Source organism: Microcaecilia unicolor, chromosome 11, assembly GCF_901765095.1.
Source record: "Microcaecilia unicolor chromosome 11, aMicUni1.1, whole genome shotgun sequence".
In the NCBI taxonomy this organism is placed as follows: Eukaryota; Metazoa; Chordata; class Amphibia; order Gymnophiona; family Siphonopidae; genus Microcaecilia; species Microcaecilia unicolor.
The window spans coordinates 166696084-166721150 of NC_044041.1; the positions used below are offsets into that span (position 1 = coordinate 166696084).

The following is a 25067-nucleotide window of genomic DNA, read 5'->3' on the forward strand; positions in this document are numbered from 1 at the left end:
ATGTTGCCATTAACACAAGGCCATTAAAGGAAGTTACCATGTGAGCACCTACCAACACTTATTATGTAGGCAGTTAGGGCTCATGTGGTAATCCTCCACTAACCAATTAGCACACGGTAATGTAGCTGTGCTGATTGGCACAGGAATACCCACTCTTTGCCCCAGACATGCCCCCTCCAACAAAAAATTTAATATATTTTTTTTAACGTGCACGGATTTGGAACTTACTGCAGGACTCCTGAACACATCCTATGGAAAGCCATTTTAAGCTGCAGTAACATAGACTAGTGCTTACCGCATCTTAGTAAAAGGGCCCCTAAGATAAGGGCACTGTCTATTCTGCAAAGGCCTTTTTTCCTTGGAACAACATGCCCTACTGCAACCCTCAGCTTGGAAGAACCCACTTATGTGGTTCATTCATCCTGCTTGGTGATGGAGAAAGAAAAGTTACTTACCTGTAACAGGTATGCTCTACAAACAGCAGGATAAATTAAATGCACTCTGCCTCCCAGAGAGTTAATGCTAAGTTATACACTGAAGTATCTTCACAAGGGTACACTGCATGGGAAAGGATGCACATGCTCAAATTTTTGTATATTAATTTCTGAGCTCTGACACATCAGATGTCACCCACTTGTGTGCATGATTGATCCTCCTGTAGAGCTCTGCTAGATAAGATTGGAACAAAATCACTAACATAAGAATCAGAAACTTGGTGTCTACCATATAGAAAGGTGGAGTCTCTTTGCTTTTATTGTTTGTGTTTTAAAAGTTGGTAGACATCAGCCATGGTGGACCTGTTAAGGATGTTTGGCCATATGGTGTGTCTTTGTAGAGGAACCAACCAAGTCACTTAAAGACTGGAGGAATGCATCTATCATGCAGCAGTTCAGATATTCCCTCGCTTGGTGGCTGAGAACAGATGATGCCTACCTCGAGTGGGGATCTCATAAACAAAGCTGCCAGAACAATTTCCTAGAACTATGACCTGTGAAGCACTGTGTTCTAAGTTCAGAAAACAACAGAATTGACCTGATACAGATTGCCAAGTATGTACTCATGATCTCTCTGAAAAAGCTTGGAAGGAACAGGTGTGGGTCATTTTTCACAGGGAACCTTGAGAGCCACATATTTAGTGGCAGACATGCATTGATCCCTGGAGTAAGACAAAGCAAAGAAAATATTTCTCAAGAGGGTGTTGGGCTTCCTAGCCATGCCAGTACTCACAAGTAGGAGTTTGGGCATTGAGCCAGGAAGCAGAATCACACTATATGCTGAAAATGGGAGGGAAATAAAACAAAAGCTTATAGTTAGAACCAAAACTTTGAGCTGGAACTGACCAGAAGCAGTAGCTGGAATTAGATTTGAAGCAGGATCCGGAACAAAAAGCTTGGATAGCCACCTGTTTGATATGAATGACTTCCTGTACTCGGCCACCCTCTCTTGTAGCCTGGCTTTGGTCAATCTGGGTCACCAAGGGAATTACTATCATCTCCCTTCTTGGTTTTATATAGTCCTTGCCCTACTTGCTTCCAGCATCCTCATTACTTCTGTTAAGGCTTGGTCCTTTTGTCTCCTAGAGCAGTGATTCTCAACCCCGTCCTTGGAACATACCCAGCCAGTTGGGTTTTCAGTTTATCCACAAGGTTTTCTTACAAGAGAGACAGTGCATACAAATCTTCTCTCATGCATCTTCATTGTGGAGATCTTGAAAACCTGACTGGTTAGGTGTGCCCCAAGGACTGGGTTGAGAACCACTATCCTAGAGGTTCAAACCCTGCTGGCACCTTCTCCTGACAGTGGAGAAAAAGGAGAGGATGAGGGAGGGGGGTGCTCCACCCCAGGTGCCATGATGCTCAGATTTCCCTCTCGGTCAAGTGGATAATAGATTACATCTCCTTTCATACACCTGGTCCATAACGTTAGAGCCGTGATGATGGACCATCAAAGCCTGGCCTCCAAATTTGAACTTCAGGCCATATGTTTACTTCTCCTTACTGCATGAAATGAACATACTGTTCTGCTGGGACTCAGGGTAGCCTCCAGAGTTGTTTCTAATAAAAAGGTTTGTCTGCTCCTGGAAGACATTGTTGTGGTTATTTCCCCTTCTTTATATTAGGAATGAATCCTCAACTGGGACATCTCCCGTTTGTGACAATGATTTTGCTAGTCTACGGAAAAAGTTTATCTGCAGAAGGTGTTCTTGAAGCAAAATCTCTAAATGGGTTATTTTTGCACATAGCATGCTGCTTATGAACCTCACTCCTAAGCCAGGGTATGTGGAGTATGATCTCAGTCTCTCAAATTTATTGCTAATGCTCGCTAAAGCACTTGCATTGTGCCAGAAGGAGTTTCCTTCTGGAATTCATATGATGTTACATGTATAGGCAATTTATCCAGTTGTGCTTGGAAATTCATTTTAATGAGGCCTGTAGCACCCAAAACAATGGGAAATATTTTTATATCCTCCTAACACATATTCTTGGTTTGACTGCATTTCTTGATACTAGATCTTTTTTTCTCTCTCTCTCTCTACACTGAGTTAATCCCTTGGAACTGACACCTCTAGAACCAAGGTCATTCTGGTGTTTTTCTGTTTCACCACTCTGTCTGGTTTCCTGGCACTCAATTGTTTTTTTTATCAGTTGGAATGGGTTTGTCCCAGATGATCATTTAAAAATATGTTTGATTATGCTATACTGATTTTTTTTTTTTTTTTTTTTGGGGGGGGGGGGGTTAATTTTCGGGGGGGGGGGGGGTTGTTTGATTTTGTGTTTACTTTTGTATTCTCTGTATGACAAAACCTTTATAAAAATATAATTAAAAAATATATATATGTTTTCCCTCAGACACAATACTTTCCCTTTTGAAGCTATATTTAGCAGTTATATAAAACAGAGAAGGCCCTGCTCATTAAAGCCTTTCCAAGAAATTTTGGAAGATCCATATATGTCAGCACCATCAGGTAACATGTCACCCACCTTTACACTAGATTATCCAGCTGTTCTTGGAAACTGATATTACAGATAAATACAACTTGCTTTATCCTTTTACCGCAATACCACTGACCTCTGTTTTCCCTTTCACCTACCAAAGATTAGGAGTTATAATCTGTGGCTGTCCCCCATCTCCTCCCCCCCCCCCCCCCCCCCCCCACCCCATATAGAAATACTTTTTTGGTAAAGGAATGGTAACGTTTGGGAGATAATGTGCTACTGCAACCCCACCAACATGAATTCAGCGAATAGCAGCCCACTGGCATACAATCTCAAAATGCTTTATTCGAACATATGAGCATGGTAAGTAGGCACTGTTAGAGCAGTTTAACCTACACAATGAAACAATGTACACTTTTTAACTTAATGGCAATGGGTTTCACACCATAATAAGACTAACTGCCATCAGATAAAGCTACCCTGTATAAGTCAGAAAGGCATAAAACAGGCAGCAGCTGAGCAGAACTAGCCATAGTTTCACGGCAGTAGCTTCCTTCCCCAGGCCTAAACCCAACTTGCTTTACCCAAAGGTCCCTTCTTACAACATGATACTTCTTAAAGCACCACATTCAAGACACTTTGCTGGAATGCAGTTCTGTGCTACATAATTCAAGTTTCTATCACCATAAGAATCAAAACGTATTTAACCATGATTTGTTCAACAGCACTGTTACTAATGGAATTTAAAGTCTGAACAAACAGCCAAAGATTTGACCCCCGACACAGATTGTGACAGTACTCACAGACATCCGAGTCTCCTGAGTTAAAGTATTAATGACCTGACAGGCCTCACTGAAACAGATAAAGTGCACAGCTTAATCAAATAAAGGAGAAACGCCTGTACTGATCAGGGCCAGTTCACCACCTCAGACCATCTGGTTAATGGTTGCACAATTTGTAACTTAACACTCATTTTAAAAACATTTTTGTGACTGTACTAAGAAAAAAAAAGGTGTTTGGAAGATGTTGATGTAATGCACTCTTGCACATTTTCTTCTCTTCTTCCATCTAGTTCTTCTGTTGATCTGTGCAGGGACAAGCCTCAGATCTAGGACTGCCCAGGCCCATCAACCCTACGAGAAATTGACAATAATAAGATGTTTGTATAAAGGCTTCTAGGCACATTGACATTAATTTATGTAGAACGGTTTTAGTTTGATAAACAGGGTGATACTATACTCCATTTCTGAGCAGTGACTGCATGCTATGGCAGAGGCGATCCATAACAGCAGGTAAGGCACATTAAGAACAGGCTTCACTGAAACCGGTGAAGTGCACCTTTGGTGTGAACAACCATTTCCTATAATCCTATATTTGAGCCAGTGATACATAAATTTGCATAAAGTTTCCTAATTAGGTTTAAGTCGCTTACCTGTAACAGGTGTTTTCTGTAGACAATGGGACTAATCAGTGACACAAGCTGGTATCATCATTGCATGGCACCAAAACAGACAACTCTCCTTGAGTTCAAAACTACTAAAGATACAGTAATCTCACTATTTTCAATTAGTTCCACAGCTGAAAAATGTAATGCAGGAGAGGTACAGTAGTGTGCAAAGTATGAAAAAAGCAACTCTTAATAGTTTGAAGTTTCAATATGCAACAAGTTTTCATATAACTGTAGATATTATGGTAGAACATCACACATTATGTGTTTCAGTGTTTACGCCTCTTTCAAATGCAACTAATTTTATCTGTAGGACATGCACTCATAAATTTACTGCTTAGCAGAATCAGATCCTGCAGCAAAAGTGGAGCCAACTTCAGCCAGTCAAGTTACATAATTCTGACTGCAAGCTCGCTTCATCTCACCTCAGCTACTCAGGCAATGGTTTGACAACTGTGGAGTGACATTTCTTTAACTGCCCGCGTGTGTGTGAGTGTAGAATTCCCCCCATATTATGCACAAATTTTCAAACATTTTCTGCAGAACTCCCCAGGAGTAAAAAGGTATTGCAGTATGATATTTAGGGGTACAATGAAAGGGGTAGGCCATTATGGAAATACCAGACTGAAAACATTTTCCATTTAAAAAGGCATCTTAACCAAGATGGCTTGAAGGTTAACGATGAAACTAGAATTTTAACCACTACAGCACAAGGGTGAAGGTCCAACAGCAACGATACCAGCCCTATTACTGGCACCAATTGACCGTCTACAGATAAGTGAATAGTGGTCAAATACTTATGATTGACTGTAGTGGTTTCAAATTAGGAGGCAGGTAGGACCAGTGCAATGATGGTTGGATGCTGCAGGCCGATTCCATAACATATGACACATGAGCAAGTTCTGAGCACTGCATATTAAAAAATATATTTAAAAAACATATATATGAACATACGATATAGAAAAACACACTGGTGGAATTGTTGATATTATAGTTAAAATTTAATGCCAAGAAGTGTAGAGTGATGCACTTGGGGTGCGGAAACCCAAAAGAGATATACCAGATAGGAGGGGAGAGATTAGTAAGCTCGACTCAGGAGAGAGACCTTGGGGTGTTGGTGTCGGAGGATCTGAAGGTGAAGAAACAATGCGACAAGGCGACGGCTGTGGCCAGAAGGATGCTAGGCTGCGTAGAGAGGGGCATAACCAGCAGAAGAAAGGAGGTGTTGATGCCCCTCTAGAAGTCATTGGTGAGGCCCCACTTGGAGTACTGTGTTCAGTTTTGGAGGCCGTATCATGCTAAAGATGTAAAAACACTGAAAGCGGTGCAAAGAAAAGCTACAGAAATGGTATGGGATTTGCGTTGCAAACAGTACGAGGAGAGACTTGCTGTCCTGAACATGTATACCTTGGAGGAAAGGAGAAACAGGGGTGATATGATACAGACATTCAAATATTTGAAAGGTATTAATCCACAAACAAACCTTTTCTGGAGATGGGAAGGCGGTAGAACTAGAGGACGTGAATTGAGGCTGAAGGGGGGCAGACTCAGGACTAATGTCAGGAAGTATTTTTTCTACAGAGAGGGTGGTGGATATGTGGAATACCCTCTCGTGGGAGGAGGTGGAGATGAAAATGGTAATGGAATTCAAACATGCGTGGGATAAACACAAAGGAATCCTGTTTAGAAGGAATGGTTCCATGGAATCAGCGGAGATTGGGTGGCGACACTGGTAATTGGAAACAAAACGGGAGCTGGGCAGACTTCTACGATCTACGCCCTGATCATGACTAAATAGATAGGGATGGGCTGGAGTGTAAATTTTAAGGGGCTTCGATGTTAGCTTCAGAACTTAGTACAAGAACAGTACTGGGCAGACTTCTACGGTCTGTGCCCTGAGAAAGGCAAGAACAAATCAAACTCGGGTATACATATAAAGTATCATATACCACGTAAAATGAGTTTACCTTGTTGGGCAGACTGGATGGACCATACAGGTCTTTATATGCCGTCATTTACTATGTTACTATCATGGCAGACCGTCTAAGCAGGGTGCTTCCCCATCTGATCCATGTTGATCACTCTGGCTTCATACCTAGACATCAGGTGGCTGATAATATACGACGTACCTTAAATATTATTTGGGAAGCGCAGGGGATTCCTTTGCCTTGCTAACCACGGATGCTGAAAAAGCCTCTGACAGGGTAGATTGGTCTTATTTGTGGGAAGTATTGAGTCACATGGGTTTAGGGTCCAAATTTTTAGGATGGCTGCAGTGTCTCTATAAGGCACCTGCGGCTCGTACTAAGGTGAATGGGGGCTTCTCCTCCCTGTTTGCTATTCAGCGTGGTACCAAGCAGGGTTGCCCCCTCTCTCCTCTTTTATTTGCTCTGTCCATTGAACCCTTGGCACAGCGAGTTCGCTCCTTAAAAGATATTAAAGGGATTCAAGTTGGAGAAGTTGAACACAAAATAGCGCTCTTCGCGGATGATGTATTATTTTATGTGAGAGCTCCCAGGATAACATTACCCATTATCATTCGAGAACTTAATTATTTTGGGCAGTTATCGGGATTCAAAGTTAATTATAATAAATCTGAGTTCCTAGGAATCACTATTCCTGATAAGGAGATAGACAAGTTGCTAGAATCTTTTGCTTTCCGAAAGGCTCGATTTAGTTTTCGGTATTTATGCATATGAATACCTCGGGACTTGTCTCAACTTTATATGTTGAATTATACTCTCCTGCTCCAGGAGTTGCAGAGAGATTTAACCAAGTGGAAGGCTGGATTGCTTTCATTGTGGGGCCGAATATGGGTGGTTAAAATGAACTTACTACCCAGATTATTATTTGTGTTCCAGTCTCTTCCACTTTTGGTCCCGAGGACTGAGCTAATGCATTGGCAGTCAGAAATTTCAAACTTTATATGGGGGGGGGAGGGGGGGGCAGGGGAATGCCCAATTTAGCCTGTTACTACTGGGCTGCCCAATTAAAAATGATTTCAGAATGGAGTAGGGGAGTATGATCACCCATAACTGTGCTGGAACAATCATTTGTGCAAGATTATTCTCTAGATGGGGCCCTGTGGGCCTTAGCTCCTACTAGACATTACAAGAGGATGTCATGTAATCCATTTATATCACATTTGCTGTCACTATGGAGTATACCGAAGTATAGGCTTCGGGGTCTCGCGCTCCCTCTTCATTTGCCCGGCACACCCAAGAGCCTGGTTTCCCTTCTGGTTTATGAGGGGTTGTTTTTGCAGCGTGGGCTCAACGTGGTCTTGTCCGGTTCCGGGAGTTTTTAGATGTGGGGGAGTTACGGTCTTCTGAGGGATTACGGGAGTTCCACGGATTGCCAATATCAGATTTCTATGCGTATTTACAGGTTAAGCATTACTTCATTAGCCAGGGGTGGCTGCATCAGGATCCAGATGATACTGAGCATTTCGAGAATTTGTGGGCTTCCTTGGGTAAACTGGGAAGGATGATTACACATATATATCGGTTTATCAGGGGCCATGAATTGGGTAGTTTGCCAGGTGCCCTTGACCTGGATTGGCCGCTGTCGGGGACAGGATGCTGGGCTCGATGGACCTTTGGTCTTTTCCCAGTATGGCATTACTTATACTTATGTACTTATGATTTTGTAAAACTACCCCAGTGGTGTGCTGGAGCCGGTTGTTAAATTTTTAAAGATCTTGTGTCCCGCCTTCTTCTAATGCCATTTCCTCTTTCTGCGAGGGCGGGACACTGACAGGAAATGAAGGGAAGGCTAGAGATGGGCAGGGCTTTCACTGATGCAGCCGCTGCGACGGAGGTACATAAAAGATTTAAATCAAGCAGTGTGGCAGGAGCAAAAAGAGGGATGTTGGGGGGAGAAGAAGAGCATCGAAACCATCAATGGACATAGATGGGAGGGCAGGGCCCACGGAGAGAGGAGAAATTGCTGGGGAGGGCAGGGGAGAGAGAGGAGAGTTTCAGGACATGGATGGAGGGGAGGGCAGTAGAAATGCTGGACATGGATGGAGGGGAGGGAAGAGAAGAAGTGAGATTAACATGAATGGAGGGGAGAAAGGAGAAATGCTGGACATGGATGGAGGAGAGGGAAGGGAGAGAAGAAATGCTGGACATGGAGGGAAGAGAGAGGAAGGAGATGAGATGAGGGAAAAGGAAGAGAGGAGAAAAACTGCACATGGATGGAGAAAATCGGCAAAAGCTGGATCCACTGGACAGTCAAGTCTGCAGAGGACCCACCTTTTACTTATGAAGGGCAAGAAATTAAGAACAAAGGAGGAAAGAAAATAAATAAATGGAAAGGAAGCCCATTGTAAGCTCTTTCGAGCAGGGACTGTCCTTCTTTGTTAAACTGTACAGCGCTGCGTAACCCTAGTAGCGCTCTAGAAATGTTAAGTAGTAGTAGTAGTGGAAACGGAGTCAAGGGAATAGATAGAGAGCAGCAGAATCAGATACTGGGCCAGCATGATCAGAAAAACAAAGTCACCAGACAACAAAGGTAGAAAAATAATTTTATTTTCATTTTAGTGTTTGGAATATGTCCACTTTGAGAATTTACATCTGCTATCATATTTTGCAATGTATAGCAACGTGTTTCTTTCTGTTTTTCTGGTATTGTGCTGCATGCAGAGTCTAACTTCTTAGGATTTCAGGTTAATTTTGAAGAATTTGAATAGGGGCTATCTCTGTTCTGCATGTATGACTGCAAGGCCAAGTGTCTGAATAGGCATCTGTTTGTTAGGTTCTGAGATTTTGATCACACATTGTTTTTCAGAGTTGGCAAGACTGTCTGTTCTCCTAATTCCTGGTCTGTATGCTAATTTAGTTTGTGCAATTTTGGGTATACTGCAGAGATTTTTTTTTTCCTGGTAAAGGGATTCTAAAACAGACATCATGTTATGAGAATCAGGTTATCAACGTTAAAAGTTTATATTTATTTACTTATTTATGGCATTTTATCCCACATTAAACAAGAATTAGATTGGAACCTGGGAGCATTTAATTTTTTTTTCCTGGAGAGAGTAATGCATTGCCACCGCCCCCCCCCCCCCCCCCCCAGGCTCTCTCCTCAGTTATAGCCAGCTCTGCAATTTTTTTTGTGGGGGGCAGAGGTGGACTGTTGTTAAACATTTACCAGCACACCACTGAACTACCCTATATGTCTACTTGGGAGAAGGATTTAGGAGGTGAACTGAATGTGGCCGAATGGAAGTGAGTATGTCTGGAGGTGAACAAAGCATCTATATGTGTTTTAATTAAAGAAATTGCTTATAAAGGTGCCAGGCAGGTGGTACTATACACCTGACAGGATAAGGCAATGTTTCCTGGATCCATGGACCAATGTTGGAGATGAGGTTTTGATACAGGGACCTTTTTTCATATTTGGTGGACTTGCCCATCGATACAGAATTTTTGGCAAGAGGTGACTAAAAATTTGTTGAACACTTTGGATATTTTGTTTCCTTGTGACCCAAAGTGGTGTCTTCTTGGATAGGGCAATCACAGAGGATTAAAATGGCAGCATTGTATTAAACGGCTCGGTCTAGCTGCTGCAAACACAAGCATTGCTTTGCGATGGAAACAGAGCAGAGGACCTACAGTACAAAGTTGGTTGGTGAAAATAAAACTGGTAGCTGAATTGGAGAAGTTGACAGATCGCAGATTAGGACATTATGATCCCACTGCAGAGGAATGGATGCATTTGGACCAATTATTAAAAGTTCTTTAATGGGTTGTGGGTAAGGGGGGGGGTTACGAGTTTGATTGGAGGGTGGTAAGGGGGTGGGAGGGTACGGGGGGGGGGATTTTGAGGGGTTATAAAATTGAGATTCTTGATTGGCACAAGATGTGGAAAGTTTACATTGATATCAGGAGGTAGTTATTGTTTAGATAATATGAAGCAATGTGGTGAAATGTCTCCCTCTTGATGCAATTTATCATCACTAAAAAAATTTTCAATAAAAATTTAAAGTTACAAAAAAAAAAAAAAGAGACATGTGCTGAGTTTATTCACATTCAAATTCTGCCCAGTATATAAATGGCCTCAATTTGTATGCGATTTGGAGGTCTCCGGGTTCTGAATTTGTACTGCTTTTTTGGCATACCCAAAGGAATAGCTACAAAAACAGAGCAGGTCCAAAAGTTGTTCAAAATAAATTTCTTTATTAAAAAGTCACCCACCGAGGTCCCCATTTCGCCCACATTTGGGCTGCTTCGGGGTTATAGTACTCAAACAATAATAAAATCATATAAATATATAATATATAATGGAATATTTTAAAAGAAATACACAACGTGCAAAATGTAAGGAATCCAGGTCAGAGAATTATGGTGATTAGTCAACTGGACTACTGTAATTCCTTATATAAGGAACTCAGAGTAGAGTATCTTTTATCGTCCACAGCTAGTTCAAAACACCGCCATCAAGATCGTTAAGAAAGCTAAAAATGTGATCATGTAACTCCACATAAAGGACACGCATTGGCTACCTCTCTCATATAACCTACAAAATACTGCTACTAGTCTTTAAAGTCTAACTCTGGTGAGCCAGGCTCTCTTGCACAACTTCCCACCTAAGACACTTGTCATACCAACAAAATTGTTTAGTTGTTCCTACCTTCAGAGAAATAGTCTATGAGAACACTCTTGTGTTCTAAACTCTGGAACATGCTGCCTAAACATCTAAGAATGAAATCTTCCCTTGATCGAATTAAGGCTGGAAAGGGCTGTGGAGTCAGTCCACCAAACCTTCAACTCTGACTCTTGCTAATATTAGGCTTTAAATATTTTGTTCTGGATCTAAAGTACTGGTAAATGTAATTTTAGATTCAGGTCAAAGTATAAAATGATATATTTACCATATATAATAATGTTGTTTTTTTATTTTGAAGCTGGAGTCGGAGTTGGTACATTTTCACTGACTCTGCATAATTTCCATGCACATATGCAGTTACATAATTTTATAAAAGCCATTTTCCCCCAGATTCTATATAGCGTGACTTAAGTTGCTTAAGCAAGTCTGCTCATATTCTGGATTTGTGCGCCTAACCTAATCAGTTAACAAGCCAATCGGTGCCGATAATTGCCAAAGAACAATTATTGACATTCATTTACATTAACTAGAATTTACACACACAACTATCCAAGCGTATTCTGTAATGCGATGTGTGTAAATTCTAAGTTGTGCAGTTGAAAAGAGGGCGTGGAATGGGCGGATCATGGAAGTTTCTAAAATCTATGCACTTTGTTATAGAATACACCCAGTCCGCACATAATCCAAAATTCCGGGAATAACATGTATAGAATGTTTGTTCGTTTGGGAAGCTTGCCAGGTGCCCTTGGCCTGGATTGGCCGTTGTCGTGGACAGGATGCTGGGCTCGATGGACCCTTTGTCTTTTCCCAGTGTGGCATTACTTATGTTTTAATTTAGGCATTGGCGTAACTGCCCGTGACTAAATTTAGCCACACGGACGTGCACTTGGCATATAAACCATGTGGAAATATCTGATCAGTATTTAGGCATGACAGACCAACCAAACCAGCTATATCAAATTTATCACCAAACAAAATCCCTTTGGTTGTGGTATAAGTACTCAAGGATTAGTGTCAAGAGTTGTTGACAAGCTTACTATTTATTAAATCAAAACACACTAGGATAGTGGTTCCCAAACCTGATCCTGGAGGCACCCCAGCCAGTCAGGTTTTCGGGATATCCACAATGAATATTCATGAAAGAGATTTGCATGCAGTGGAGGCAAAAGATTTATTGTGGTTTGAGATTAGAAGTATCACATCTGCATGATTTCATGTTGGCCTACACAAAGCAGAATTAAACAGTCTATATAGATATAAACTAACCTTCTAATAGGCTGTTACCCACAAACAGGCAAATATATACCAAACAGTACAGGTCAACTCTCATTATCAAGCCTTACATCTAGCCAAAACTCTTACTCACCTCACAAATATGTAAAGCATATGCCCTGGGTCATTTATGAAAAGTCTACAGAGGAAAAGAGAAAAAAAAATGTGTAAGACTGAAGAATTAGACAAACAGGTCATCTCTGCTTGCTATACAGTCCAATCCGAACCTTCAATAAAGGAACTGTATTCCTGGAATATCTGAACAATATCTAATCCTAATGCTTCTACCTTGCACACAGATATAACATATCTTCCATTAAATATTTAGTTTCTAGCAAGAAAATAAAATGTGACTCTTAAGATGGTCAGCATATGAGTTTACCTTGTTGGGCAGACTGGATGGATCATACAGGTCTTTCTCTGCCGTCACCTACTATGTTACTATCAGCCTTATTTTCGAAAGAGAAAGACGCCCATATTTCGATCCAAATCGGGAGATGGGCGCCTTTCTCCCATGGGCGCCCAAATCAGTATAATCGAAAGCTGATTTTGGGCGTCTTCAACTGCAATCTGTCGCAGAAACGGGCAAAGTTGATGGGGGCGTGTTGGAGGCGTGGTGAAGGCGGGACTGGGGCGTGGTTATCGGCCGAGAGATGAGCGCCTTCGGCCGATAATCGAAAAAAGAAAGGCGTTTTTAACGCAAATTTGGGTCATTTTTTTTACCCTTTTTTTTCACGAACAAGTCCCAAAAAAGTGCCCTAAATGACCACCGGAGGGAATCGGGGATGATCACCTCTGACTCCCCCAGTGGTCACTAACCCCCTACCACCATTAAAAAACCAACTAAGAACCTTTTTTCCAGCCTGTATGCCAGACTCAAATGCCATACCCAGCTCCATCACAGCAGTATACAGTCCCTTGAACAGCTGTTAGTGGGTGCAGTGGACTTCAGCCAGGTGGACCCAGGCCCACCCCCCACCTGTTACACTTGTGGTGGTAAATGGGAGCGCTCTAGACCGCCCCCAAAACCCACTGTACCCACATGTAGGTGCCCCCCTTCAGCCATAAGGGCTATGGTAATGGTGTAGAGTTGTGGGCAGTGGGTTTTGGGGGGGATTTAAGGGGCTCAGCACCCAAGAGATGGAAGCTATGGACTTGGGAGGTTTTTTTTTTTTTTTTTTAACTTTTTACAAGTGCCCCCTAGGGTGCCCGGTTGGTGTCCTGGCATGTGAGGGGAACCAGTGCACTATGAATCCTGGCCCCTCCCATGACCCAATGCCTTGGATTTGCTCGTTTTTGAGCTGGGCGTCTTCGATTTCCATTATCGCTGGAAAACGAAACCGCCCAGCTCAAATCTGATGCATTTCCCTGGCACAAACCGTATTATCGAAAAAAAAAAGATGGACGCCCATTTTTTTCCGAAAAAACGGTCTGTCCCGCCCCTTCACATACCCATTCTCGGACATAGACGCCCATGGAGATGGGCGTTCGTGTTCGATTATGCCCCTCTATGTATGTTACCTTAAAAGTGTTTTTTTATATGATGCTCAATAAAATGGAGTAGTCATATGAAAAACAAAAAAAGTTAAAGGGACTTACAAGGGTCACTTTGTACAATTCAATATATTATCCATTGCTTAACAGACACCAGCACTTGACTGCTTCTAATTACTGCATTTTAATTTTTAATGATGGATGTGTGTTTCTTGTACGCATGTCTAGGTTTGCCCTATTTTAATTATGGAGTTCCTTTCTAACTTTTATTTTTTAAATTTGTATAATTTTTATCTATATTGTAAACTGCTTCTGATAAAGTAAAAGCGATATATAAAATAAACAATGCAATTAAATTACTCCACAATGCTCATCATTTTGACCGTGTCACCCCTTTCCTCCTTGCCAAATACTGGCTCCCTGTCATTTCCCAGGTCAAGTACAAGATTCTGCTACCGGTCTACAAATCACATTTGCCCTCTGCTCTCACTTACCTCAACAATCTGCTTATCCCCCACACACCCCTTCGCTGTCTCCGCTCTGCTGATAACAACCTCACCATCTCTCCTTACATCATAACATCTCTCGTGAATTCACTTTCTGCTACCTAGGCCCTGAACTATGGAATGACCTGGAATGACCTTCCCTGCCATATTAGGAATCAACCCTCTCTCACAGCTTTCAAGAAAGCAATCAAAACACATTTATTCACTGAATCTTTCCCTTCCACTGATCGATAACCATCTATTGGGGGGGGGGGGGTGGGTCCTCCTCTTCTTTTCTTAGTTCCCTTCCTCAATCTCCGAGGAACATTGTAAGCGGAAAAATTATGGAATAACAACTTACCAAAAATCACTTATACTTCCCAGGCAAAAAGTTGCTTTAGTATAGAGAGAGAGAAAGAGAGATTTGCTCCAGGTCAGTGGCAAATATGGGCTTTAAAACTACCAGGCAACACAGAAACCCAACAGAACAAAATATGTCCGATTTTCAAGGTCCCGAGTATTTGAAGAACAGGAGCTCCCACTACACACCTCCAGGGTCACTAAGGTCCTCCCAAGGAATATGCTTAACTATACCATCTCCAAAAGGACATCATGTGATGTGAAAGCTTCTCCGGAGCAGCCCCATACTCCCTGAAAGGCTTCATCTAACACAACTATCTCTACTTCAGGAAGCAGGCCTTTAATGGAAGAACTAACTTGCTAATCATACACACAAGGAGAGACACCGGCTGTACACACTGTAGCAGACATGTTTATCACACCTACCCTAGATGAGATAATATTCAGGCACCTTTCTGACCTCAGGTGCAAGTGCAGCAGCTTCTTGGGGGCAACAAAGAGTGGCTGCAATCAAAGCAAAACAATAGATCCTAACAACCACACTCAGCACCTACTTTAACCTACCTTTTACAGAATGTTTTTGCGATGATCATGATTGGAGAGGCTGCAGGCTAGGGACCTGAATTTTTTGGAGGAGGGGAGGATTCAAAGTTTGCCAAGGGCACCTACTACCTGAGCTCATGGCAAGTTATATTCAGGCACAGTTACCAAACAGGTCCAAGTTCTATAAATGTCACATATTTTATAATAAATCTCTTTGCACCCTCTTGGAAGCCAAAGGGAAAACCCAAGGAACTAGTTACCATGAAGTCAAGAAACTGATGGAAAATTGTACTAAGATAGAATATACATGCAAAGTTGAGGGGCTATGACAGCCATCAACTAGCAAACATACTAGAAATTATTCTTCCAAGCAATAAAGCTCCATTTTAACCCTGAGGAATACTGGAGTCATACAAATTGCTGGACACAAACAACGACCCCTGACATAAGAGAGTTGCCAAAAACATAGTGTTTTGGATCTTTTGCAATAAAGTTCCTTATTCTATTTCTGATTGAAGATTTTCTTCCTTTGGCCAGCTCTGTTTTGTTATGTGTGGTTTCTACAGTGTCTAGTTCTCTTTCTCTGTGCCTTCCACCCATGGATTACCTGGTATCTGTTCTGGGAGGACATGCCAAGAATCCAGATGTGTATGTCTAAGGATCATTAAAAAGCCAATGCCACTTCTCTTAGAATTATCTGCGAGTACAAAATTAAGGCCTCCATGCTGACATGTACCCTGGAAGCCAAAGCAGCCTCAGGTGGCAAGAAAATATATCCAGACTTTTATGAAATGTCCAGAGACCCCAGGATGAAATGTTGAAGTAGATTTCTCACTGTGCAAAGTAGCTTATTGTCCATTGGTTGTACAATAATTTATCTCAAAGGCGCTCAGCATTACTATTTTTACCCCCAGTGACAGAAGAGCAGTTACTGATGTAAATGTGTCCTTGTTCTCACTTGCCAGGCTGCAATGGGGCAGGACAGCTCTGCTATATTGTTCCCAGCAGCATGAACATCTTCCTGAAGTGAACAAGCTCCATATCTATCTGGAACCAGTTGTCGCAGGTTGAGATTCTGAGCACACTACCAGAACCCTTATCCACACTCTTATCACCTCTCGCTTTGACTATTGCACTTACTTCTCACAGGTCTCCCACTTAGCCAACTCTCTCCTCTTCAATCTGCTCAAAATTCTGCTGTACGACTTATATTCCGCCAGTGTCGTTATGCTCATATTAGCCCTCTCCTCAAGTCACTTCACTGGCTCCCTATCCATTTCCGCATACAGTTCAAACTCCTCTTATTGACTTACAAATACATTCACTCTGCAGCTCCTCAGTACCTCTCCACTCTTATCTCTCCCTACACTCCTCCCCGGGAACTCCGTTCACTGGGTGAATCTCTCTTATCTGCACCCTTCTCCTCCACCGCTAACTCCAGACTCCGTTCCTTTTATCTTGCTGCACCATATGCCTGGAATAGACTCCCTTAGCCGGTACGTCAAGCTCCATCTCTGGCAGTCTTCAAATCTAGGCTAAAGGCCCACCTTTTTGATGCTGCTTTGAACTCCTAACCTTTTTCACCTGTTCAGTACCCGTATTTTATCATTCCCAGCTTAGTTATTCCCTTATCTCTTATTTGTCCTGTTTGTCTGTCCTAATTAGATTGTAAGCTCTGTCGAGCAGGGACTGTCTCTTCATGTTCAAGTGTTCAGCACTGCGTACTTCTTGTAGCGCTATAGAAATGATAAGTAGTAGTAGGAACCTAAAGTTTTTATCAGACTGGATGATGAATTCTGAGCTTCAAGATGAAACATCAAAATCAAGAGAACCTACCATCTTCAACTGCAAGATAAAAACAAGCAGCAGTGTAAAAACAGAACTGTAAGAGACTTGGACTATAAAAATGACAAAAGTGGATGCACAGAGCCAAAAATATAAAAGCATAACAAAACATATTTATCATGAATATAAAATTATAAATCACTATTTAAAAAACTCCCACACTATGCACCATGTTTTGGCAGCAATAATCATCTGGGGTACATACAATAATTAATAACAAGGGGTAAGTGAAACTTAACCATATGTATCTAAAGGAGGATTCTCAAACCAGTCTTCAAGACGCAGCCAGCGGCCAGTCAGGTTTTAAAGGATATCCACAATGAATGTACATTAGACAGATTTATATGCATTGCCTCCACTGCATGTAAATCTATCACATCCACATTCATTGCAGATATCCTGAAAACTCCACTGGACTAAAAAAAATATTTCCCCGGATTCTATATAGCGCACCTTGAGATCCGCACCAAAATCCAGGCAGATTCTATAACAATGTGAGTAACCTAATTGACTTAACAAGCTAATTAGCATTGATAACAGCACTTAAGCAATAATGAGCACTAACTGACGATAATTAGAATGTATGTGCACAACTTGGTAAGCGTTTTCTGTAACACACTGCACCTAACTTCTAACACGTGCAGACAAAAAGGGGTATGGTTATGGGTGGGGAAATGGGCGTTTCGTGGGCATTCTGAAATTTACACGCATAGTTACAGAATATGGCCCTCTGTGCCTAAATCTATGCGCTGGGATTTATGACGTTTTAGTTGGTGTAAATGGACTTGCATAGTTTTAGGCACTGGGATATCAACTAAACGTATTCTATATACCACGCCTAAATTTAGGAGCTGCTTACAGAATACGCTTTGGCGGAAATCTTTTCTGCGTGGATTTTTTTTTTTTTTTAGGTGCTATATATAGAATCACCCCCATTATGTTTTCTTGTACCCTACCTAGAACACTGGATAGTGTGAGCTATAGTTTACAGTCTATTCAGATCTGATATACCGCCCATCAGAGCCATCTAAGCAGTTTACAAAAAGACAAAATGTAACATCACAAGAAAGGATATTTAAAAAGTTACATCAGTGAACAGCAGAATAAGACAGTAAAAACAATGCTCTTAATACAGTATACAACCTCAGAGCCAGCAGTATCCTCGATACTGAATGCTATAACCAATCTAATTAATCAAAAGTGGATGTTTTTACATCCTGTTTATATTTTATTAGGGATGTTTCATGACACAAATTTTGTGGCACAGTGTTCCATAATGTTGGAGCTGTGCCGTGAAAATCTATTGTCTTATAGAATTACAACTAATATACTGGAATGAGGGAATTATCACTAAAGCTTTATGTGAAGGTCCAATGCTCTAGAAAGAGCCACATGGCCAAACATGTGAAACCCAGAAAGGAACTTTAGAGCAACATTTTGGATGATTTGGAGATGCTTGATGTCAACAGTACATACACAATAGTCCAGTTTATTGAAAATAAATGAGTATAGCAGTTGCTTTCTTAGTAATCAGAAGATGTAGTGAACTAGTCATATAAAGAGAGGGAATTTTTTTTTTTGGTACTTAAATTGGATATATGTGCTTTGAAATTAAGGGGTCTTTTTATAAAAAGTTTAGCACATGCTAAAAAGCCCACTGTCTACTTATGGGCTTCTCAGAATTTAGTACATGCTATGCTTTAGTAAAAGGGCCCCCAAGTTTATTACCCCCAAGATTTTAGCTGAATCAACTATTGGGATTATAAAACTTGCTAATAAATGTTTATCTGATACAGAGAAAGTGTATAGCAGTTGCATACTAACTCATCTGCCTCTGCTGGTATAGCTGGTATGCTTAGGACTGCGTTGCAAAGACAAGCTCAGTGAAAAAACACTTGGACTTTCTGGAAGATTGTATGCATGTATTGGACCATATAGAGCTATGTGAGCTGACATCGCTCTATGAAAAACCAGTGATCTAGTATTTTTGGATCTTCCCTGGGTGAAATGTTGAAAAAGGCCTTGATTTGGCGTTTTGTTCATCGCCGCTTCAACCACCACACACTCATGAGAAAGCTGGACTTTAATGAATCCTAGAGCTGGTCAGATTTTGTATTTCTTATCTAATGTCTCAGACACTCAAACTGTGAGTGGATTGTCACATCTGGAAATGCTGTTCTTGTCAAGGAATCCAAGTACTGCTTCTTGACATTACACAAGACTGCACTGAGGAGCTCGTGCTCCTGTAAGCACAATGAAGAGGCAGACACAGCTGCAAATTCCTTCTGGCTTTGGTAGGTGCTCTGTTGGCAGATGCATGGCAGCTATACTACAGGCCTGGTGAACTAAGGAGTCAGCTCGTCTCAGTTCAGAAACAGTTTACAATCCCCCTAGGCAGCTAGACTGTGGAGGTCCTCATGCCAGAAGATGAAGTCTGATCCAGGAGAAATTCAGGTTGTATATGCAGGAGTTACCCAACAACTGCACAGAGCTAACTCTCGTCCAATGTTTCTTACAGGAGATGCGTCTCTGCAGCCAAATGGTCATGAAGTCAATTCAGATGATCCCTTCTTGCTCTAGGAGACATTCAAACGCAATGCTTGCATTCTTCTCTAGTAAGGTCTGGACTCAGACAGAATACACACGTGGAATTAATGTCAAAATTCTAGAGCTTTCTGCCACACTTCAGGCAAAGATGAAATCCTGACATCTTTTTTTGTAGTTCTTACTTTATTAAAAAAAAAAGTAACAAACATGCCTTAAAACACGTGCAGACTCTGAAATATTACAGGAAGAACTTAGGAAATTGGAAGACTGGGCATCCAAATGACAGATGAAGTTTAATGTGGACACATGCAAGGTGATGCACATTGGAAAGAATAATCCGAATAATAGTTACCTGATGCTAGGGTCCACCTTGGGGGTCAGCGCTCAAGAAAAAGATTTAGGTGTCGTTGTTGATAATATACTTAAATCTTCTGCTCTGTGTGTTGCGGTGGCCAAAAATGCAAACAGGACGCTAGGAATGATTAGGCAAGGGATGGTGAATAAGACCGAAAATATTATAATGCCTCTGTATCGCTCCATGGTGCGACCACACCTTGGTCGCCGTATCTCAAAAAAAGATATTGCGGAATTAGAAAAGGTTCAAAGAAGACTGACCAAAATGATAGAGGAGATAGAACTCCTCTTGTATGAGGAAAGGCTAAAGAGGTTAGGGCTCTTCAGCTTGGAAAAGAGACGGAGGGAATAAGCAGCATAAAACGTATTGTACTGTTTTGGAATCTTGCCAGGTACTTGTCACCTTGACTGGCCTTCAGTATGGTAATACTTATGATTAAATAGTACAGGTCAGCTAGGTACGAGATTGTTTACATGAGACATTACAACCAGGATTGTACAACTCCCCTACAAAGAAAGCTAAAGAGCTTAGCGTTCTTTAGCTTGGAGAAGAAATGGCCAAGGGGATACATGAGAGACATCCATAAAGTGAGCAGTGTGGATGGATAAATGATCCAGTTGTTTGTAGGTTTTGAAATAGTAGAGACTAGGGGACACACTATAAAGTTACTAAGTAGCACATTTAATGCAAATTGTAAAATATTTTTTAGTCTAAGCTCTGGTACTCGTTGCCAGAGGATGTCAAAGTAGTTTAGCATAGTTGGGTTTAAAAAAAAAAAAAAAGGTTTGGATAAGTGTCTGGAGAAAAGAAATCCACAAAATATTAATACACAGTAGACAGTGGGGAAAACCATTGCTTATCTCTGGGCATAAATAGCATTTATCTACTCTTTCGAATCCTGCCAGATACTTGTGACCTGGGCTGGCCTCTGCTGATACAGGATAGTGGATCTTTGGTCTGAGCCAGGATAGCAGTTTGTTCATTTATTTATTTATTGAGATTTATTAACCGCCTTTATAAAGAGCTTCAACCAAGGCAGTGTACAGCAGGTACAGTTCAACATAAAACTTACAATTTTGTTAACAGCATAACAATAGTAAGAATGACCAAATATAAACATAAATACAATAAATGAGGTAAACTTGATAACAACAAATTAAAACCTAATAATAGGACTACCATGATACAGTATCAAAAATATACACACTTAACTGAATTTCAAATAACAGAGATATAATGCGATATTAGATGATTCAGTAGTATTATGCTGACAAGCACGCATTAGAACATTAAAGTAACATAAAAATGATGCTATTGCTTTTCTACAATACAGCTTACCATGTAGCCGAGGGGCCAAGTGCAGATATATAGATGGAGACAAGATGGGTGGTACAGAGTCGGTTGGGATAAATAGATGGGTGGCTAAACTCAAGGCACTGGTACTGACTGAATTTCTAACAGAAGGCTGTTCCAGCAAGCTGAAACCAGAGAGAGAATATGGTACATTGATAAGGAGGAAGATGACCAGTCTCTGTACATTCAAAGAAGAGATCAGAAACAAAGGGCCCAATATTCTTGTTCTACCAATGACCGTTTTAAGCTACTAGAAAATATCTGGTAGATCCATTCCTTGTTGTTCATATTTGTGGTTTGGAAAGTCAACAGAGAACAGCACCTATGTATAATTACTGTCTCATGCTCCAATAACACACATCACAGTTTATCTTACATGTCCTAGGACCTACATCAAAATCAGAGGGTAAAGCAGTGCCAGCTGGCAAGTGCTTAATATCACTTGTCCCCATCAGCATAAATAACCAGCCCTAGGTACTGACCCTAGCAGTAAAAAAACAACACACACCAATTCCAAAATCCAGTCTCTGCCACTCACTTCGATCACAAACAAACGGCACATACTCCTTGTCTCATCTTCTCCCTTTGAATTCTTTCTAACCTTTCTAATCCACACTAAGCTTCTGAAGTCAGAGCCCTCTCTAGCTTCATCTGTGATGTCATTTTACAATTGAAAATTTTCTCAGGAACTAAGTTCATAATTAGTAAACAATGAAAAGCACCAACCTGTCTCCCCAGTGATAAAACACTCTGTCCTGGTAGAAATTACAGAGGAAAAGCCAAACACTGATGGTCTCCATCCAGAAAATAACAAAAAGAAACCAGACGGAAGAGAGGAGGAAGAGTTCACACACCATGGTCCCAGGACAGAAGCACAAAAAGAAGGGCTGTTGCTGGAGAACTTCAGGTTACAGACTGGTCCAGCTCCGTCCCTGCAGGGAAATCACCCAAGAGCTGTAAGGAGAGAGAGGGAGAAATGATCTGAAAGACAACAGAACTGCACAAACAGAAACTTTGCCTCCAAGCTCCTTGTTTGCATCAACAACCCATGGTTCCATCCCTATTCCAAACATTATAAACAGGGCCTCAGTAGGCTTGATGCTTAGGACTAGGACTAGTAATTATGGTAGTAAGGAGTTTAGTAATAAAACTTGAATGACAAAGGTCCAATACCTTTAAAACCCTGATTTTCACTCCCTGTAGTTGAGGGCTACCAATGGGTCAAGTTTTCAGGATATCCTTATGAATATGCATGATATATTTGCATTCAATGGAGATAAAGAGCAAACCTCCTTTATGCATATTAATACCTAGTAAATATGTAGCACACCTGACTGTAATTCACTTCGAGCTACTACTGAAAAAGATGTAAGCGAAATCCACATTAATAAATAATAATCAAAATAACCAGAAAACATGACCAACTGGTGGCCCTCAAAGACTGGGAGTACAGACCAAAGCCTTCAGACACTGACCATTCATGGACTTCTAAGGCAAGGAAATAGCAGCCTCTGTCTATCACCTTACTGGAGAGACCCTCAAATGGGGTACCACCTATGTGTGTAAACCTTGCCCCAAATCCACCGCCCAGCTGCTATATGTATAAATCTTACCCCTGAGTCCCAAATGCCCCAACCCCCAGGGTAGCATTTGTGTGTATAAGGAAACATGTAAAACTTGTCATGCCAATAAAGTTATCAGAATCTGAATGTGCATGTTTGACTCTGTCCCTGACCAGGGAGTCTCCAGGTAAAGACAAGTGCGGGTCTCCCCAACTCCCTCAAAAGAAGTACCCACGCGCCTAAGCGACCCAACCGTATACTAACCCTCCTCCAGCGGCCTGAGCGCTGCGAGCAGCGACCTCACTCCATCCCTCGGAGGACTCGGAGATCAGCTGCTCTCTCTGCAGGAACTAGACTTCAACAACTCCAGCCAGCCAGACGCCAACCAGCCCAAAGCCGAGGCCTACGTCGTGACGTCATCACGCGGCGCCCGTGAGGTCCCAGCGCCCACCCACCCACACCCACCGTATAAGCCCCGCGTGTGGGGAACACAACTAAAGCCCAAGATTTGTCTTGTTAAACCTATGCTTTCTAGTGATCCCAGATTCCCAGCGCCCCTCGGTAAACCCCGGGGGTTCCAATGCCCTCCACACATATTCATCCAGACAGAGTCCAAGCATCTTACAAGAAGCCAACATCCTCCGTATCTATGACACAGAGCCTCAGACTTCCATATAAACCGGCAGAACGCTTGGATTTTGGGAGAGAGAAATAAAATGCAGACTGTCTCAATCTATCCTCTTTTTACTGGAGCCATATGGTAACCCTCTATTAAATAGGTAAAACCGGCTCCTACAGACCCCCTTAAACTGACATTTGGTGGGGCCTGTAACTGCTTTAAGTTTTGACTGCCTTGGTTTCCAACTATCTTGTTTTCATTGCACAGCTACAGCTCCTTCATTTGGTAGCGACCTTGTTTTGACTGCCTCGTTTTCACTGGCTGAGTTTCTTAATTGATTTGGAACAAGGAAGTTTAATAAAAAGAAGTGGAAGTAAGAGCCTATCCAGTCCATTGTACCTGTAAGCAATGAAGCCAATTAGGACAGTCTGACTTTCCCCTTCCCAGTGCTGCTGTCATCCCCGTTTACCCAAAACAAAGCAATCAAATCTATGAGCTGCTGCTTTATTCTTGGTTCATCATCTGTAACAGTTTCAATTGGATAGGCAGTCCTTAAAAGTTGTTGGACAAAAGTTGTTTTTTTACTTATTGGACAGCTTTTTAATTTATTTGAAAGCTTCCCATATGTAGATATAAATATCATGAAATAACAATTTAATATCACTAAAACAGCTTAAAATTTATTATAGCTGCTAGAAACCAATTTTAAACTCTGTATTTTGTACTCATTTTTATACACTAAAAACTAAATAAATAGTTCTGGGAGGCAGTAGTGAAGTTGGTAAATACAGTGTTGCCTCAACCATATCCAAAGCCTCCTCCATTTCCGGCCCCGCTCATTTCCCAGTGGACAACATAGATTGGCTACTCAATATTTTGTAGCGGCCAAGATAGCCTTAGCCCGAGCCTGGAAACAAGCAGAAACACCAGCATTGCAACTGATAACTCACAAAGTAGACTTTCTATACCAGATGTCGAAATTGACTGCCAAGAGGAAAGGCACCATGAGAACTTTCACGAACATCTGGTCAGCATATGAACAATCTCAAGAGCCGGAATCAACGCCACTGACTGAGGGAGGGAGGGGGGAGTGGGACCATAAAATAGATATTGGTTGATGATATCTGATGTTATTTCGTTATGTCTGTAATTTGCTATATTATCAATAAAATATTTGCTAAAAAAAAAAAAAAACTAAATAAATACACTATACAATACAGATGGCCAAATTTCAGTGAAGATATCCTGTTTCCTGATGGGTTCATCTTAAATGTTGTAATCTGCCTTGGGAAGCCTGGTGTTATAAAGATGATGGAATATATTGAAATTAAATGGCAGTAGAATTAAACTCTCCTTTCATTGGGGCACATGTAATCACATCTTCATCTGTTTTGTTGAACCTTAGATACACAAATGGATTATTCTGTTGTTTGAGCGTGTTTCATGGACAAGTGGTTTATAAGTCAAAATAATAAAAATATTTTCTGTCAAACATCTCTCTCATTTGTTGAAACATAACTAAATGGGCTATAAGCCCCTAATGCAGCCCATTGGTTTTCTTATATTTTGTTCTTGTGGTGGCTCATACTATGCCAATACTGGAAATACAGTGAGACAGAATAATAGAATTCAGTAACATC

General features: G+C 41.3%; 1 long non-coding RNA gene across 1 annotated transcript; it reads right to left on the minus strand.

The window, feature by feature from the left end:
- Positions 1-3256: 3256 nt before the first annotated feature.
- On the minus strand, positions 3257-23208 carry LOC115479845. Its single transcript, XR_003943761.1, has 4 exons — positions 23073-23208; positions 21973-22200; positions 12359-12403; positions 3257-4069 (listed from the first exon to the last, which is right to left on the minus strand). It is a non-coding gene; the product is annotated as an uncharacterized LOC115479845 (long non-coding RNA).
- Between the last annotated feature and the right edge of the window lie 1859 nt (positions 23209-25067).